Source organism: Stegostoma tigrinum, chromosome 13 (assembly GCF_030684315.1).
Source record: "Stegostoma tigrinum isolate sSteTig4 chromosome 13, sSteTig4.hap1, whole genome shotgun sequence".
Taxonomy (NCBI): Eukaryota; Metazoa; Chordata; class Chondrichthyes; order Orectolobiformes; family Stegostomatidae; genus Stegostoma; species Stegostoma tigrinum.
The window spans coordinates 37,273,088-37,279,087 of NC_081366.1; positions in this window are offsets into that span (position 1 = coordinate 37,273,088).

Sequence of the window (6,000 nt, forward strand, 5' to 3'; positions counted from 1 at the left end):
TCTCTGACTCCAGCATTGGCAGTTCTTACTATCTCCCTAACAATTTGAGTTTAGAAAAGCAATGGCTTGTTTAAAGCCAGTCAAAGAAGCCAGAGTACACAAATAGTGTTGATTCATCAACTAATGGACCAACTAAACTATGTACAGATTACAGGAAAGTGAATATCGTCTTTAAGGTCTTCGTGAAAATTGTAGCTCCGGTTGTGGATGCAATTGTTCATTAGCTTGCTGAGCTGGTTGTTCCAACGGTGTGTAGACATTTTGTTACCATTCGAGGCAACATCATCAATGTGATCTTTAATTAAAGTGCTGGTGTTATGCTCCACTGTGAATTAAATGATCCCCTGGTGTGGTGGGTTTTGTCATTTGCAGTTATGTTTTTTAGCAGTGGTCTGTATACGGGCTCCATTTCTGTATTTGTTAATGGAGTCCTGCGTTGAGAATCAGGCTTCCAGAAATTCCCTTGCATGTTGTTCACTTGTCCCCGTAGAGTCACATTGTCCCAGTCAAACTGCTGGCCCTCATTTTCTCTGTGTATCGAGACAAATGAATATTGGTTGTGTTTTTTTACTGTCAGCTGGTGTTCATGTTTCCTGGCTGTCAGTTTCTTCCCATTTGTTCAATGTAATGTTTATTGCATTTGCTGCATGGGATTCTGCATGTCATGTTAGTCCTGTTTATTGTCAGTATGGAGATTTTATTTGATGTAGTGTTGATTAGGTTTGTGTGCAATCATGATCTCATGTATGGTTGTCATCTCTGATATATTTTTGATGTAGGGTAGGGTTGCTAATGTCTTCTTTTGTACCATGTCCTCTTACTGTCATTTGCTTGGTAGGCATCTGTGGATGAAACGTCTTGGGCATCAGTTGTCTAAATACTTTGTGCAGGTGTTCCTCTTCCATTCTCTGTTGTTCTGGGGTACTGCAGTGTGATATGGCTCATTTAAATAGTGTCTTAGTGCAGCTCCGTTGGTGTATGGTGGGGTGGTTGCAATTACACAGTTGGAAGGTTGCATTGATAGGGTTGGGCTTGCTTCATTCCTTTCTAAGATTGATTTATTCACCAGGTACTGGCAAGTGTCATTATTATGAAGTGTCTGATAAATATTAACTCAAATGACACCAATGGATTTTTATCAATAGTGGGTGATGCCATTGGGATTGGCCAAATAAAGATATCAGTGGAAGCGTAGGGAATTAATTCACCCGAAGAATTTTAAAATCTACTTTCTATATTAGTAGGAATCCATGTAGACAGCCATAAGATTTTAATAGCCAGATAAGCAGCTGATAAGACACATAATTATGAGCTTTTTCACAAATCCAAGCAATTTTTTTCATAAAACTGAAGAAGGATGGAACCTGGAAGGATGAAAGCAAGGCAAATGGCTAGAGACATGCATGGTCACCTTGGAACATCTGGGTTCTCCACCTCAGGACAGAAACAGGATGGAAGTGTTGTGCAAAATCCCAAATTTTATGGTTACCACATGATTGAACACCTTTGTGCTGGAAGTTGTGGAGTGAGCCCATTGGATTTATTGGGTACACCAGATCAAAACAGAGAAAGGGGCCCTACCGCAATAATTGCATGCCAAGTTGTAGCTATGTCTATAGCTGTCAGTCAACGTAGAAATACTGCTGTGAGCAAAAAGTTGGTGAGCGAGATACTTGAGAATGACAAGGATTTATTGTCAAAATTATTTATTGTCAAATTTATTATCCCATAAATGAGCAGGTAAATCTATAGTTATACATATAGGGATACAGGAACAACTCAATTTTTTTTTCTACAGAAAGGCATAATGATTTCATCACATTAGCACATTCAGTGCAAAGATTTTCGAGAATTGTGTTGGGGTGCATGTACCCTCATTTATATCAGGTGAACCTGAAGTATGAACTAGTGTTTGGAACAGTAACTGCAGGGCTTGCCAATAATTGACCTGTGGATGGAGTCAACCATTTCCTTGGAAATAATTTTGCTAGAATGAAAGTAGTAGTTTTAGTCACCAAAGACCAAGGAAATAGAGCAGCTAGAGGGAAGTATTCCAGTAATTCTTCCATCACTTTTAGTGATCTGAGCAATGCCTTAAGTTCTCTTGTTGGAGGCAGAATTGGCAACAGAGGCAGATACTTGGTTCTGTGAAACTTTCTTTGAAGATTGGATAATCTGCAATAATGTTCAATACGTTGTCTCTGATTGAAGCTCAGAAAGCCAATCCAGAATTAAGGAACACAATTGGCTCAAACCAAAACTAAAGCAGAACATTTTCTGTTATGTTACTGCAGTGATTGCAACAAAATCAATCAGGTAACCCTGGCCGATAATGAGTTCCCTGATTACAGCTGTTAATCTGGTGCAATCAGGGAGCCCTGGCAGAAAGATAAGGAGTGTCAGATATCCTGTTCACTCTGAAAGCTGGCTTTGAGGCATCTGTATCTGTGCCAAGGACTCTCCATGTATAAATACGGGGTGACTTGGTGCTGGGAAACTGACCTCTGTGGAACTATTTCAGTGGTGACGAGGGAAAACCTTGCTCCTGAAGAAATTCACTTGCATGAGTCATCCTTGAGATGGGTGAGCATTTCTGGCATCATGCCATTATTTGGGAAGATTGACTCATTCGATCCTGCCATCGCAGCCTGAGCACAGTACATGGAAAGACTGTGTTATTTTTTCCAGGCAAATGACATTGGGGAAGATGAAAAAGAACAAGTAATTCTCCTGACAGCTTGTTATTGGGAGTCTAACTTTTCCAGATGCACCACATACTAAAATCTTTCAAGAGTTGATAGCTTGAGTGAAGGAATGTTAACTCCAAATGCCTCCTCTAATTCTGAGATGCTTGGCTTTACTCAGCAATTGGAGGATCGGGGAATCCGTATCAGGATTTTTGACTAGGTTAAAATGATTGGCAGAGGCACTTTGACTTAAATCCTAACGAGATGCTGAGAGACCATTTGGTATGTGAGATTAATGGCATAACCATGCAAAAGCACCTGCTAGTTGAAGTCCAAGTGGACTTCAAACAGGCACCACAACTGGCTTTGGCATGAATAAATGCAGCAAGTGGAGCATATGAATTACAGGGTGTACTGATTGAAATGGATACCCTTTCCAGTCTGACTGAGCTTGGGGAACACCAATTGAGTGAAGGCAATTGCATAGCCTCACTCAGGGCATATCCTGAACAGAGGACCCTAGGTCAGCCCACAACAAAACCCCAAAACAAAGGTAAGTTTTGGCTAAACAGTTAACATTTTCTTCAGAATCTAGGTCGGCCAGCCACCATTGTTGGTGCTGGTCTGTGGACTTGAGACAGCAAAAGAGTCCCACTAGACCTAAACTGAGGAAGAGAACTCATAGGCTGGTATGCAGGAGAATGCACACCCTGAAAAGTCCAAGTACATTTCGTTTGGAACAAAGAAATTGTCTAGCAACAGAAAAATCAAAACCAATCAAAATAAACATCTGGTTAAATGGTCACCCAATTGTAATGGAGGTTGATACTGGCGCTGCAATTTCAGTGACTGCAGAACCAGACTAAAACAAAATTTTCTCTGGACCCTAACTCTTAAGTTTCCGCAAGACCTCGGCTAGACTGTGAACCTACACTGGATAACTTTTACAGTTTAAGTTTGGTTCTGGTCGCTGAAGAGCTGGTTCAGTTACCACCAATTGTAGTAAGAGGCTCAAGCCCAAGCCTGATGGGGCAAAAATGATTGACAAAGATTCACCTAATTTGGTTCCAAATTTTATCAGTTAGAAGATGGATGTCTGAGAGAAGTCCTAATTAAATACCTGGAAGGTTTTCAGGAAGGTCTGGGGACTATCAAAGGAGCCAATGCCACCTTGCATGTTGACCAAGAAGCAATTCTACTTCTATACAAGGCCTGTCTAATGTCTTTTGCCTTAAAGGCAAAAATAGAGGCAGAAATCTGAAGGGTGGAAATTGAAGGAATCATCAGACCAGTGAAGTTTGCAGAATGGGTAGACCAGTCGTACTGATTGTGAAGCCTGACTGCTCAGTTTCCCTTTGAGGGGATTTTAAACAAACAGTAAACCATTTTTCACAGCTGGATAAATACCCAAACCCTCACAGAGGACATGTATGCAAAGCAGGCAGGACGGGGGCTGTCTTTCAGCACATTTGCAATTGTGATTTGATGAGGATTCCCAAGAATGCTACAATTAATACGCATAATGGTTTGTAAGAATATATGAGTTTGCCTTTTGGGGTATCATCAGTCTGTGCTATTCTAGTGGTCTACCCCAGGTTACCATTTATCTGGATGATGTGCTAATAACTAGGAAAACTATTAAAGAGTATATAGAGAACTTGAACATAGTGCTTAATTGGGTGAATACATCAAAAGGGAAAAATAGTGTGTTCCAGGCACCCCAACTGACCTACTTGGATTACAGGGTAAATCCATCAGAAGATAAAGTGAGGGCAATCAAAGGTGCCCCACTCCCATATCTGTATTGCAACTTAGGTCTTTCCTTCACTTGGTGAGTTATTGTGGAAAATTTATATGTAACCGAGCCCCACTGGCAGTTCGCATCAACTCTTAAAAAGGGTTCAACCTTGCAAATGGTTGCATAGCCAAGCCATAACTTTCAGGGAAGTGAAGAAACAATTCCAAGCAAGATCGGGTATTAACATATCATGCTTCCCCATACGGCACTGGGGTAGTATCATTGGTGACCAAATGGAGAGAAACGCACAAAAGCGTTTGCATTGAAGACTAATGCAGAGTATAAATATGCCCAGAAAGAGAAAGAAGGTTTTGCGGTCATATTTGAATTCAGGAAGTTCCACCAATACCTTTATGGATTTAAATTTGTAATAATAACAGACCACAAACCCCTGATATGTCTTCTTAAAGAGGACAAGGCAGTGCCATCCAATGCTTCAGACCAAATTCAGCAATGGGTTCTAAGTGTGTTTAATAACAAGTTGGAACACCGTCTGGGAGGCCAAGTAGCAAAAGCAGATACACCGCTGGTTGAACCACCGCTGAAAGAGTCCGTAATGGCTTTAAATTTTCTGGACATATTTCCAGTCATAGCTGACAATATCAGACTTTGGATGCAGAAAGATCTGGTCCTGGCAAAACTGAAACAGCTGATGTTGATGGGGGAAACCAAAGGGCAAACACAACTGGAATTGAACCCATTTTGGACCTCAAGAGGCCAGGTCATAGTAGAGGATGGCGTATTATTATGGGGAGCAAGAGTGATTATCCCAAACAAAGGTCGCCACCAGATACTGGCTGAACTCCACCAGGGTCATCCAAAGTGAAGATGGTGGTGAGAAGCTATGTCTGGTGGCCACCAACAGCTCTCCTTCATTCATGGGAATGGCTGCATGAAACATGGACTCAATTACACACTGACAATGCAGGTCTTTTCATGGGCTCAACGTTCTTAGTCATTGTGGATGACCACTCAAAGTGGCTGGACATGCACAGAATTCAGTCGTCAATGCATTTGTCAGTTCTGTTTAATGTTCAAAATAAATCTGTACCCTAGCATGCTTATGTTTTGGTGAATGACCACATTGTTAAATTAATTTTAAAAAAGTAAAACATAATCTAACAAACCAGATATCAGCCTGGAATGTGACTCATCCTGTCTTAACATCAACTGGGATCATAGCAACAGGCACATGTTATCAATTTGATGATTATACAGTGTTAACAAGGTTAATAATTCAAACTTCAGTATTATTGGAGACTTATCAACTTTCCTTGATTTGGTTATTGTACACCTATCTGGAGAGGTATATATTATTCTTGTCTGTTTTTGTTTGATCACTTAGTCATCTTGCATAGTTGCCATCATTCAGAGTTATTTCATCATCATCATTTTCTTCCTCATTCTCCATGTGTGTGATTGTTGTGTTGAATATTGGTCAGAACTGACTTCTCTTTCCTCAAAATAAAGCACCATGATTAGTAATGACTTTATACATCTGGGCTGGTAGAAATC